The 14,040-nt window shown below is 39.9% G+C and overlaps 1 protein-coding gene across 3 annotated transcripts in view; it reads left to right on the forward strand.

Annotated features, from left to right (window-relative positions):
- The window catches only part of gng12b (guanine nucleotide binding protein (G protein), gamma 12b), a 38,063-nt gene that overhangs the window by 2,000 nt on the left and 22,023 nt on the right, over positions 1 to 14,040 (forward strand). Inside the window, exons 2-3 of one of the 3 annotated variants that reach the window (XM_028027646.1) lie at positions 6,011 to 6,168; positions 7,035 to 7,100. The exons of 1 other annotated variant lie outside the window; for it this stretch is intronic. The gene's annotated coding sequence lies outside the window, so the exon portion shown is untranslated. The remainder of the gene's footprint in view (positions 1 to 6,010; positions 6,169 to 7,034; positions 7,101 to 14,040) is intronic. One more of the 3 variants, XM_028027644.1, reaches the window with a different exon arrangement.

The following is a 14,040-nucleotide window of genomic DNA, read 5'->3' on the forward strand; positions in this document are numbered from 1 at the left end:
ATCAATCAAGTTAATTTGTATAGCACACAAGGCAGTTCAAAGTGCTTTACATTGTAAAAACATAAAAATGCAAAGTCAGAAACACAGTGAACAATTGAAACATTACATTTTGTCAAGTGCCATCGTTACATATCACAATATTAATCCATGTTTTCTTTGTTATGGTTCAAAATCAATTCTTTTTTTTGTGGGCTCCAGTGTCCCTTTATACACAAGTAGGCTGACAGGAAGGGGGAAGGAAGACATGTGGCAAATGTCGCAGGGTCCGGGAGTCGAACTCGCGCCGGCCGTGTTGAGGAACCTAGGCCTCCAAACATGGGTGGCGCTGTCCCCTACGCCACCACGGCACGCCCCAAAATCAATTCTAAAGAAGCTTGTTACAAATGGGAAGGTTTTCCACAAGCACTATTTGTGTTTGAGGGGCCATGATGCAGTCAAAGTTCCCCGAAAAAGAAAAAAAAAGTTTTTATCATCCCTTTTATTGTTTTTACCCCAAAATATTGTGATAAAACTCCAAGTCCATGTCGCACAACCCTGACTGCTGTCCCAGAAACACAAACATGGCCCAAGAATGTGCGGTCATCGTGAGCAAACTTTGCGGCGCGTAGGCCTGGTTGTTGACTGCCAGACTCCACAGGTATTACGTTATCAGTTTGTTTCCCAGCAGAATCTCCAGGATCAGCTTACAGAGCGGAGAGCAGCCGTTCCCACAGCATCGGGTCAGAGTGTAATCCTGTTTTCCCCCCAACAAGCAGCTCTGATGTTTACTGCAAACAACAAAAGGGAGGGTTGTTTAGACACACTGAGACCGAGTTATGTGGGAGGGGCTGTTGGTCAGCAGGATTACTCGGTGGGTGTGTTTTCTGTAAACGGGCAGGCGTGTGTGTGCGTGCGTGTGTGTGTGCGCATGTGACTGTGACTGAGAACTCTCTTAAGTTTGGGTCTGATGTTTTTCACCAGGGATCTATTTTCTGGCAGTCTGGTGTGACTGGGCTGTTGGTGTTGAAGTGGATTCGTCCATGTTGCCTGGGTTACCACTGGTGCAGACCGTAGCATGGTTTAACTCAGCCACCAGGCCCCCTCCTTCTGTCTGTCCCTCGACTCAAATTCCTCACTCGGCCTCTGGGGAGCTCCTCTGTGCGTCACTGCTCTGGTCACAAAGACCTTCAGAGAATGTTTCTAGTCAGCCTCTCCACCTCTGCAGGTACGGAGTATTATTTAAAAAAAAAAAAAGCAACAAAGAAACCGCTCCCCTCCTCTTGCCTTGATGCACGTGTGAATCTCCTCACATAACTCATATGGCAGGGATGAAGGTGTTGCAACCTCTCTGTGAAGAGAATGTGTCATATGTGAGAAGGCTGTTGAGTGCAGAACACATTAACTGCTTAGCAACCAGCGAGGGGAGCGTTCACAGTGGGCTCTGTTCTCTTCCCTTCACTGATCCTTTAATATTTCAACTGAAACTCTATTGTGTACCATGCAACTATGGTGCCAATCTTTTTGTTTATTAGATTTCAGCCAAGTAAAACATATCAATTTTAATTATTTAAGTATTCTGAAAAAATCCCGAACTGACGTTTTTTTTCCAAGTGTAAGATCTTCTTAAATCAGTGGTGTCTAAAGTGCGGCTTAGGGACCATTTGTGGTCCACTGAATGATTTTCTGTGGCCTTCTGATTGCAATTTTAGATTGGAGCAAATCAACATTAAAATAAAATAATATTATAATAATAATAATAATATTAAAACTCAAATTTTTTCTCATTTATTGCATTCATCTGAAATTTGTTTTATAAGGAACCACAAACATCCAACAACTATTACTCAGGCTTGACCCACAAACCCCCTTAGCTTGAGGCTAAAATAAAAACATTCTGCCCCAAAAAGGACAACAGTCACTTTTAACATTTTAAAAGACTGTAGACCTTGTTATAATAACTCAGTCACGCCAGACCTTTTTATGTTTGGGATCTACATTGAGTTAAAGATCCATTAAAAAAATGTTAAAATTCTTAACAAAATCCTGTGTGCTTAGTTTTTTGAAAAATAAAATCTAAAAATTGAAAAAGGCACAACGTAGTTATTTGTACATTTTTATTTGACAAAAGCAATTGTTCCAGGCCCCAGGAGATTGGTCCATTCTAACTCTCTTGGTTTGGACACTACTGTCTTAAACAACGGCCTTTCCAGCCTTGACGCAGTAATTCACAAGGTTTTTGGTGTGTCTCATCTTTTTTGTTCCAGAATGTTTTTCCCTTTAAAATTTATTTTCCAGAAAGTTCTTTTTTACTGCAGCTATTAGCTGTGTGTGTTTCTACTGTGGGCTCCTAATCCAGGCTGTTCATGTAAATGAATGGCTGATGTTGTACAAGTATCACTGCTCTTGAAACATGATAAAACTAGAAAGTGAAATGCAGGTTTTTATATCATGATATTTCTGGTCTTTTTTTTTTTATTATTTAATTTTTTGCCAATGCAACTTTCATTCCTGCAGCTTCACCGATCCGTGTTGAGCAAAAAGCGCCCGCAGCAACAGAATCCAGAATGGGATTCAAAAAGCTGTGAAATCAGACAAATGCTGCCTTTGATCCCAGTTCTTTTCAGTGATTACAATTTAACAGCTTTAAGGAAAGCCACTGAAAACTTTCTTTGTACTTGATATGCATTTTAAAGTGAACATATCACGCTGTGAAATCCTGCCTTTTCACATCTAAACCATTCCTCTGTGGTCTGTGTGAAGTGGAACTGCAATGCTTTGGTCTGAATTCTTCATATTTGTGGCCCCACAGGCCCGACTTTTACCTCTGTTCTGCATCTGAGAGCAACTCGTTTTGGTGCCGTCTCTTTAAATTCAACTCCGGGTTGCAGAGCGTTCCACTCCACCTTAAGCCATATTTGTAGTTTGATAACTAGCAGTGCAGAAAGATTGTATTCGTAAAATTGATTAAAAGACGTCAACAACTTAAGACTTTTTACGTCTACAAGCCAGAAAAATGAACATAATATTATATATAATACGAATGAAGACATGTTGTAAACAAGGCCTCAACACAGTTGACGAGTTAGCTCACGCTAAAGCTAAGAATGTCACTGAGTGCATTTGGATCATGTGCTCTCCCATGACAAAACCAGCAAAAACAAAGCAAACTTTTTATGTAATAATACTAATCAAAATACGGAGTATGGTTACGTCCTCAAGGAGCTAATAGCTAGCGCACAGTGCTAACACAAGCAAAAGGGACCTAGCAAAACAATAGTCAAGACGTCATGTCAGCACATTTATGTCTAAAATAAAGTTTGTTGTCATTTTAGCAGCGTTATTAGCAGCTTACTGCTTTACTGTGTCCGTCGTTTCCTTAGTCAGAAGGAGCTGACGCCTCAGTCAGACAAAGTCTTTTGGCAAATCCCTCTTGATACTGGTGGAGGTTGCTAAAGCATTCATCTTTAAAGTGCTTTAAAGAAACAAATTGGACTGACCCCAGTGGAAATAACATGTATACAGGCACTTCAAAGAGGTTCTGATTCTGGAGAACTTTGTAATGAACTATGTGGGTTAATACATCCAGCAGCCGAGGATTTTTACTTATCCACTTGTAGCTTCCACATCCTTGAACTTGGACTACAAACCTACTGTGAAAAATAACACGAGTGGATTCGTAAAATTGGTTAGCTGAATGCTATTGACTTTGTCTAATGACATTATAGTTCAAAAAGCGTAAAAGAGAATAGAGAAAACTGAACAGATGGAAAAATGTGTCCCAAACAGAATTTAAACATTTACAAGGCAACGGAAGAGACTAAATTCAACTTTTCTGCACTCCTAGAGACTTCTACACAACAAATGTATTTAGAGGCTAAAAAAGTGTTTGAATGATATGTCCCCTTAAAAGGAAACATCAAAAGACAACAGACTTGGATTATCAGCAATACAACTATAACCAATAACTTTCTTACTGTGATTATACCTTATGGATTAAATAATGTGATGTAACTGTAACAGACTTTAAGACAAACGTCAGTGACGCGCAGTCACACGTCTTCAGGCGATTCACTTTGGAAACACAGCAGAAGAGACGAGGACGAGCCACAGCTTATGATTACGATTTTTTTTTGTACAGTATTTATAGTCCAAAACAGGTTTGAAATCACTTTAAATTCAAAGGATGGTTGTCACATTCACAGGCTCTCAATAGCCAAACCCTGCATGGTGTGTCCTGAAGGAGCTCTGAGCACAGATGCAGAAGTAGCAGCTGGGTGCCTCATTTCTCTCATACTTAAGATTTTTTTTTTTTTTGATGATGATGATGATGATGATGATGATGATTAAAACGTCCTTTCACTCTTATATGAGTGTTGCCATGGCGTCATAGAAGGACCATAGATGAAAGTAGGTCTCTAAATGTTTGTTACTTGGTTAATAGTCTCTCACACACACTCCCATCTTCTCATGCCTTACAGGCATCTAAAAAAAATATATATCATGACAAATAATTTACATTCACAATGAATGTGGGACAAATTGGGTATTACCTTTTGATACCATTGATATTATTGCTATGTTTAATTTTTAGTATGAGACGCTGATAGTTTGTGACAGTAGCTGGGTCGCCGTTTGATTCATAATCTGTCTGTGCTCAGTGGCATTGTGGGAGTTGTCACATACAGTAGCATCTGCAGGATATTTATAGTCGTGTGCATCTGTGGAACATCTCTTGGTAAAGCTGTTACTGTAAACTGAATTATCTTCACATGTCCTTTCTTTGACATATTCCATGGCTCAGAGGTCTTCCAGTTAGCTGCTGTGTGGGTTGTTATTAAGCTAAGTGTGTTTTGTCAGCTTCAAAAAAATAAAAATGGACGACTTAATGTTATTGCATGCAGAGGAACAGGAATAGTCTTTTTTAACGGCTTGTGTTTAAAACAGTTTAGTTGTGCTTGGTTCAGAGTCACAAAGACTTCAAAGACGGCTTCAAATGCCCCATCCTATTTTTTTAAGAAATAGGATGGGGCATTTCAAGAAATGTCCCAATTTAAATTTTAACCTCTCAAAAGCCTAGACAGAAAATCAGCTCTGTATCACTTCCATATGTTGCACTAAACTGGATACATGTCTGATAGTTTTCAAAGCGCCTGCAGTCTGTTGCATTTAATCTGACTTTTACGTCATTAATATGAGACATGTGTAACATTTCTGCACCAACAGAAGCCAGATGCAGTAAATCTGGTCATAAACAGCGGCTGAAAATAATAACTGTTATAATTACACATTGCAACCCCACCATTCCTGCTTCCAGCTGTGTGTCCAAATAGACTTCTCTACAGACGTTGCAGTTAATGCTCCGCAGATTATTACTTGTGTTATTTATTTATTTATTTTTTGCTTCCTTCAACTTAATATTAGGACGATACTGTTGGCTCTTATTAGTGTTTAAATAATTCCTTAGACGGCGGCGTCTATTTTTACCTCTGTAACCATAGCGCTGCTGTGTGACATCAACATTCCTCTTCTGCTTATGCAGGCTGCTTTGGAGTCTTAAACCGTTGCTGCTTTAATTGCAACTGTGTCAACAAAAATAACCATCAGACCTGTAGCAGCTGCTTTATTCCCACACAATGTGACGTTCAGTTCATCCAGATCTCAGCATGTTGCAGCACTTCTGCTGCTGTTGATGAACCTACTACTGCTACTATGTTTATACTCTCCTTTTTGTCCCAGAGTTTGTATTACTTGTTTATCTGTTTCTCTCCTTGATGAAAGACTGGAGTTGTTCCTTTCCACTGTGCCCCCATGCTTGCTCAGGGCGAACAATTGCTGCCATTATTTCTTTGATAGACTTCTTTCTTCCAGTTGCCATTCTAAGGTGAATTTGAAAACATTATGTGACAGCGACTGAACTTGAATCAAACCATGTGAATATGAATCCAATGTGTCTTGTAAAGGGCGTTGAGATGTGAAAAATATGTTTGTTTTATGTACAGAAACTGAAATGGTGTTATCTGGATTTCCCCAGGGAGTGTTAGCTGGAGATAAATGGTGGCTGTGTGGCGTTAAATGTGCTGCACACGGCCATAAACGCTCAACTCTCACGGCCCCTTGTGTTGTTACTGAGGTAAATATTAAACCAGAGGAGGAAAGGAGCTGTCGCTTAGCAAGGACAAGAGGCAGCAGGTAATACAGCGTAAACCATTGACACAATTCTAAACCTTATTAAATGTTCTATGTGTTCTTTGTGATTATATAGAAGGCATATGGCATGTGAATGGCAACTTTAAGTTTTAAATATACATGGAGTAACGTTCTGCTGCTGTGCATGTGCATTAAATAACAATAAACCAACAAAAATGTAAACACAAAATAAATAAATTCCGTGTTAAGCGACCTTGATTAAATTGATTACAAATTACATTTTGCAATTGTACCTTGATATTTCCCTGCGGCAAGCTTTGTAAACATTGCTTGAGTCAGATAATGTGACGTAATGTGAGAAGCTGAGAAACAACTTGATCCTGTGATAAACTCTCAGACTAGTCTGTTGCTTAGGGTTGTTTCTTTAAAGCTAATCTTATGCAGATGAAGAAAAGATAATAGGGTCATTAGAAAGTTTTTTAAAATGTATTTACTCTTTTTATTTCACATTAAAGGTTTAGATTTAGGACTATATGTTAGAAGTTGTTTTTTTTTTAATAATGGTGTGAGTTAAATTTTAGGGTTAGGGTTAGACCTTTTAGTTCACATGTTAGCTGCCTCCACTCAGCACACAGACCACAGTCTGAACACAGGACTGACTGGTCACCCAACTGGTTTTGCTGGAATGGAGAAATAAAAGCAAGTGGAGCACAGAGCAGGTTTTTTCCCACCCACTGCAGTTTTCAGTGGTTGACAGATGGCGATGAAGTAAATAGTGTCACCTCATGTACTGACGGCCTTGTTTACTCTCTGCTGGACTGTTTGCTTCTGTTCTCTGCTTCTCTTGTCTCACAATTTACCTAGCAGGATGAGGTTATTAACCTTTTCTTTATTTTTTTCCCCCCCAGATGTTTGCTGACCAAACCCTCAGGAACACTTTTGGTACATTCTCCATCCAAACTACTTCCTTAAAGGTAAGTAGGTGTCTTTGCCTGCAGGCTCTGGGGAAGCCAGGCATCCTGGGCTTTTTGTATATTGTGAGGCTGCTCCGGTTGCAAACACACTTTATCTATAATTAAGCAGGCCCTGTCCCCACCAGTATTTCATATACCAGGTCAGACATTGAAGACCGTCTGTAATCTGCTGCCCTCTTGAGAGCGCGGTGAAATTTACAGTCCTATTTTAAAAGTCTCAGGCTACAGAATCAGCTGGAACAAATCTGCAGCCAGTGACATCAGTGTGCCATGCAATTTTGGTAAAGACATGAAGTATTTGGGAATCCAACTTAGCCAAAATTTGGAGGATATTACTAATTCTGCACTAAATAAAATACAATTTACTCTCTGAAAGAGTAAAAACGCAATGCTCTTCTCTCTACCTGCTCTCAAAGTGTACTCTTTCACTAAAGTTTAGTAATACTTCGGCTACATTCACAGAGATGTTCAGTTTTCAACAAGAGAATACAAGTTATTATTTACTAGAGTTGCAGAATCTTTTAGGAGTTTGGAGTCTGCTGATGTGGTTGGTTGGTGTTTCTGATCAGGGCATTTCCCTTTGGAGGTTTTGGGGTAGCAGGGAACTCCAGGGCAGATCCCAATTTTTGTATACATCCCTTCAGGTCCTGGAGTACTGTGAGATCCCCAAGAAGGAGCTGGAGTTTGAAACTGGGGGAGCAGGATGTCCAGATTTCCCTCTTGGACGTATTACCTCGGCAACCCAATCTCTGATAAGCAAAAGATAAGAATAACCTAACTAAATATAAATTGTCAGCCATCTTTAATTCTCTAATTTTAATTTGTGTCTCACAACATAAGATGTGCTGCTGAACTGAAACACCAAATTTTGTTGTGAGTACAAGAGGTCAACGCCAAAACAATGAGATGATCACTACTAGTTAACATTGACTAACTTTAATAACCATACCAAGCCTTCAGCTGAGTGACCACTGAAATTGTCAAATCAAAATAGCCGCAGGACAAAAAATACAGAAATGAACTAAGCATTCACTATGTTTGAGCCATTCAACATAAAAAATAGTCAGACTGATTGTAGCAAAGGGAAGTGTTACTCATTGTAACATATTTTCCACATGTTCCTGTCCTGTACTGATTCCCAGGTATTTTTGCCACGACAGCTGAACACTTGTGAATTTGCCACTAGTTGGCAGTTTGGTTACTTTCTAAAAACAGGAAGTCATGCTTTGTTCTTGTGGTAGCTTCAAGTGGTCTGAGACAGGGTTTTCTGAGCTAATATAAGGCTAAGATTTCACACTTTCTGATTTGTAAATATTTCCAGAAGTGTTGTTTACCCTCCTATTTCTATTCACTCCTTTTTTCTTCATATGATTTAAATGGTCCTATGGTAGATGAACCACTTGATTTCCATTCTTCCAATATACTGGTCTTTTTCCAGTGCAAATGGCAGAGAGCAACCACCGGGGGGCGTACTTCTCTGGATGGTGTGATAATTTGATGTACTTTGGTCCAAACACACAGTGCATGAGGGCTGGACTGGTGGTGTCATCCCTTTCAGACAATTTCTCCTTTGAACTAACTGGTAAACATAACACACTGTCAATATCCAACAATTCTGATCCTTTATTGGAACATTTCCACTATTTATCCAGCTTAGTGATTGCAGAAGATAATCTACACCACCTCGGAGCTGATGAGCTGAGTCCTCATTTTTTCTTAGTGGACCAAAGTTTACTCAGTTAGATTTTTGCTTTTTTTCCCCCCTTGCCAAAAAACAGTTATATAAAATGTTGTCTAAAGATTGTGGGGGTGATTATAATTGGTAGAATGATCAACAAATAGTTACATTTAGGTGCCACTATCATTTTAATAATATTAATCTCCCCTAATAGAGTAAATTGTATTTTGTCCCATTTTTGTTTCATTTTTAAAATACAGGATTAGCAATTTCCTCCCAATACTTCATGTCTTTAGGTGCCTGCAGCCTGATACGTTTAAAATGTGACTCAATAGTATCCATCAAGTGAGGCAGGGATGTGTCAGGGTTTGGTACAACCAAGAGATCATCTGCATAGTAAAAACGAGGAGGGCATAAATTAGCATAGATTTTCTTGATTTTAGAAGGTCTTACACATGGTTAATTATAGTCACCCAACTGTTGCCAACATAACAAGTTTTGAAATGTAAATCAGTATCCACAAAAATCAGAATCGGCTGGTCAGGCTTTTCAAAGATTGGTGAATGGCCTTATTTTCCTCCCCCCACTTTGTAATTCCTGGATTCCTTCATTCTCCCTGATTTCATGTAGCTCAGTGTGGATCCAAAGCCTGTTGGGTACAGTAGTTATTGGTCCAATTCCAGCTCTTCCTCTGTCAAATGGTGCCTTACACGTAATGTCTGATCACCTACTGATTGATGTAAAGTGTAAAGTCCTTTCTAGCTTTTGCACATAACTGAAAAGGTTTCTCATTAAGATAAAAGCGTTGGATTGGCAAATTCTTTTGAAAAATGTACTTTATTCTCTGCAATCAGAGTAAAAGTCATTGGTTTGATGTGGTTTTATCTACTATAAAATTTAAAGAGCATGAAAAAAACAGACTTTGTTTTGTACCTAACAATTTCCATTATATGACGATTTAAATACTTTAAGAATAATTTTGCCTAAATTAAAAATAAAAAAAAAGTCTCCGTTTGCATCAACAGCCTGTTCATGATGGAGATTAGTTTGTATCATTCTTGAATTTCAGATGCCACACAAAATCAGTCCAGGGGCTGCAAATGGCCCCCAGGCTCCACTTTGGGCACCCCTGCCTCTAAAGTTAGAGAAAAATGAAGAAAAAAAAAGTCTACTGTTAATAAACTCACAGTTCATTTTAAAAAGTCACCACATGGTGTCAGTATTGGTCAGTCTATTAGTCTGTAACTGGGCCTCACTTTGAGGGCCAGTATTGTGAACGCCTTTCAGACATTCATAGTTTGGGAGTCACCTGGTCACCAGTATCTGGATGTACGTGTGCAGTTATTTTCTCGTGCTGTTGGTGTTTTCAAGAGCAAATAGCTCTTATGTGTGGTGTTGGAGTGACCTTACAGTTATTCTAGCGACTGGTACGTTTTCACATCCAGATAGCGCAGAAAGGTCAGGGCTCAAATGCATCTCAAAAGAGCTAAATAAATACCACCAGCAACAAAGACGTGTTTTACCGTGAGCACCCAGCGTTTAACTGGCTGAGAGTAAATCAGTGACACTGGTGCAGGTGTTGAACAAAGGCCCTTTTTTTTGCTTTTGTCCAGGTGTGTTGCTAGCTGGTTGCTGGGCTGCTATTTATTGTGCAAACCTGGCAGAAACAGAAAGTCGCCGGCCGGCTGGTCAGTCGGCCTCCGAGGGAAATCATTAATTTGACCATAACTTCTGAATTTCCCACAGCTGCTGAAGGGGTTTCAGGTGACGCGTCTGATGAAAGCCAGAAGGGTTCGTGTCAGAATTATGTCAGGTTCGGGGTTTGGTAGGATTCTGAGCAGCAGGGTGTGTGTATGTGTGTGTGTTTGCTCACTCAGGAGGATGTTTGAATATTACCCCCCTTGTTACACCCCAGGGAGATCCCAGTGCTGGAATAGATGACTCTTTCCCGTTTCGTAGGCATCTGGACATATATGGACGTCCTCTTTCCTCTTGCTTGCTTGCACCATGTCCGCTTCCTGAACAACCCCCCGCCCCCTTCCACCCACACACACACACCCTTCCACAAAAAAATGCCTCAACTTTTCTCACACGCACACACACACATACATGTGCAATCTCAAACTCCTACTCACTGCATTCAGTTCTGGGAGTGGCTTTCCCCCTAAGCAGGAACTCATGTGGTTAATACTCACTCCATGGCTCGCTTCCACGGCCAGCGGGACGGCTCTCATTCTGCCCGTTGCATTTCGGATCCACGTGTTTGCAGTGTTTACAGTAATTTATGTCTACATGTGGGCTCTTTATTGCCTGCAGACAATGCACGATGCATTCCACTTCGTCCTGAAAGGGTGGGAACACAAAATCTTTAAAAGAAATCTATTTTTGTTTCCATTCTTGGAAGACAGCAGTGATTGAATCGGGGGACCTTTTGTTCCCACATGCTCTGCCCTTTTTCAGAACTGCCCTGTTCCCAGGAACAAGAACATGTTGCTTCCAAAAATAATTCACTCTCCTAACAGAGATTCATGTTCCCGACGTTACTGGTGGATCGCCAGTTGTTGGGGTTGAGCTGGGGTTTCTCTGGGTGGGCTCCGGCCAGGCCCCTCAGATCAGCACTCCTGTCTGCGTGGCTGTAACGCAAATACTGGTTGGATTTGAAGTAGGGCAGAGAGTTGCATCAAGCTTCTGCATCAGAATCGTTGGAGGCTTTCAGCAGCCGCTAAATGTTCAACGAAGAGTAGCATCATAGAATATTACAAAATAATAAGGTGTCTAAACGGAACCGGAAGATATCTTCTATAAATGCATTTCCGTTGAGCAGCACTACATGTGCAACATGAAACTATTGGATCGGGGATTCAGATGTGTAATCTCACCCTCCCTGTTGTTCTTATGATATATTATCAGCTCCTTCCACAACTAGGTCACTGCAGATCCTGTTACTATGGAGCAGCTTTTGAAACAAATGCCTGGAAAGACACTAACTTCACTTCTGAGGGGTGAATGGAATTACAGGCATGAGTTGTATGTGTGATTTTTAACTTTAGATAGGTTTTGAACATGGCTTTAGAGATGTACTAATGGGTGGGTGGGCACTGATTGCAGTTTTCTGGCCGACCAATGATCTTTAAAAAGCCAGACCTGTAGATTACGATTTCTTTTGTCTGAAAAGTTGCTTAATATAGGAACAAAGTTGCTAAGTTGGGTACAGTGAGGTGATTATTGCAAAACGCAGATGTGCAGATGTAACCTGGTGGGAGGGGTCTGTCGGTCAGCCCGCTCTCATGGCATAGCAAAAGGGAACAGTTGCTGATTTTTGCTGGCATATATAAAATCGGGTTCACATTTAAGTATCGGCCGATTACTGATCTCCCAAAATGAAAGTAATTTTGGCTAATTTGTCAGTGCATCACTAACTCTAAGAGGTTCGTTCCCTGCCGAGCTCAGAATTTTCAAATGATCTGGCAAACAGAAAGTTTATTAGTTCTTATTAGAAAAGTGTAGATATTTGCATATCAATTCAAATTTACATGAAAATATCTGCACAGAGATAAACAATTTAAGTAAAATAACTTGATTGCACATTACCACCCACCAGCCCCGGCACCATGCACACAACACACAATATGTACTGGAGATGCCCTGAAAAATCAGTTGATGACTAGGATCAGACTGGTTGGCTTACGCTGACTGATGCATAGACTCTAAATTACTTCCTTTTATATGCTCTTCAGTGTGGACGCTGTTGTCGAGTGAAACATTTTCTGTATCAGTGAAACCAATTCAGAGGAAGCACAGAGATGTAAGAACCTTTTAAAAATGAAAGTATTTTCTGTGGCATGTCAAAACGTGGCTCATTTATGCTGCGGCAGGGCGAGGGAGAGCGAAACTTTAGGCAGGCAACATAGAGTGCAACAAAGTTCCTGATTTATTCTGTTTGGAATTTAATCTCTGGGGAGAAAAGCTGGATTTTAGTATTTGTTGCCTTTCCAGCTCAAAGTTTAGTTGCAGATCTGCATCCTCTAAAGTACAGTAGACATTGCTTTTTAGGAATGTGAGGTATGCTAACCATGTTAGCAAGAAGACGGAAGGTATTACAGCAGCGTTGCTCTGTTTTTCTTTCCCTTTAGCTTCCGATAACTATGTTACAAAACGAGTGTGGATTCTTTCACAAAGTTTTGGAAGTTCCACATTTAGGCAAGTGTCTGCATTCCCCACTGCACACCAGGACTGCTGCATGTATTATTCTAGTAGCAACCGCTCTTATCACTGACAGAAGATGCTGAAGAAAGTTTAAAATGTGAACTTAAAGAACATACTGTACCTCCTGCTGTCCTGACATTATGTTAATTTGCAGTTTTGAAACAGAAATTTGATTCGTCAACATGAACGAAAACCCAAGATTTTAAATGTTCATTTCTTTGACATTCCTGACCTATTTACCCCAAGTATTGCTGCAGAAACTCATGCAAATTCCTTCATGGCTCACCAGTTTGCTGGATTAAAGTGGGTGTGTTTTAGGGAGTAGTCATAACTCACCTGTTGTAATAGTTCCTGCTTAACAGTCTTTTCCAAACAAAACTACAATGGAAGAAGCATTTATTGGAGTTTTTTTTTTCTCTTGGCAGGTGTTGTGCTGAACTTTGTTCCAGGCCTTGACAAATCCACATAACATTTGGCAGTTTGCACAAACTTGTATGAGATCCTCACAATATGAGAATGTATAATACTGGTTGCTTGGCATTGTGGTTTCAACGTCAACATTTTAAATAACAATGGATTACATGGTCTAATGTTTTCAGAGACCTGCAATATTTTACTGCTATTAACATGACTTAGTAATATACACTTCGGAGAGGGAAATTAAATGTTATAACATTAATTTCAACATTTTCAAAGAGTCGTGGATGATGGTTAACATTTTAATTTCAATGAATTAATTACATCGATTTTAAGGCATTAAAATGCTTATTGCATTTTTTTTTTTTTTTTACAGTCCCAAGCAGGAATCTTTGCTTTGTGTTTCTACTACGTCCCGTAAATCTGACGCACCAACTATATAGGCAAACAAACAGTGATGGACGATAACGCCGTTTCTCTGACGGTTCACAGAGGGTTTATCTTTGCTTCATAAAAAGATCTGATGGGACGCTAGAAAAAACATTATTGCTGTGTTCAAGTTATGGGCTGTCAGTGAAGCTATTCTGGCCTGAAATAGCATCTTAATGCTAAATATGTAGCAGCAGCACAGCAGCACAA

The sequence above is a fragment of the Xiphophorus couchianus genome, chromosome 9, assembly GCF_001444195.1.
Source record: "Xiphophorus couchianus chromosome 9, X_couchianus-1.0, whole genome shotgun sequence".
Classification (NCBI taxonomy): domain Eukaryota; kingdom Metazoa; phylum Chordata; class Actinopteri; order Cyprinodontiformes; family Poeciliidae; genus Xiphophorus; species Xiphophorus couchianus.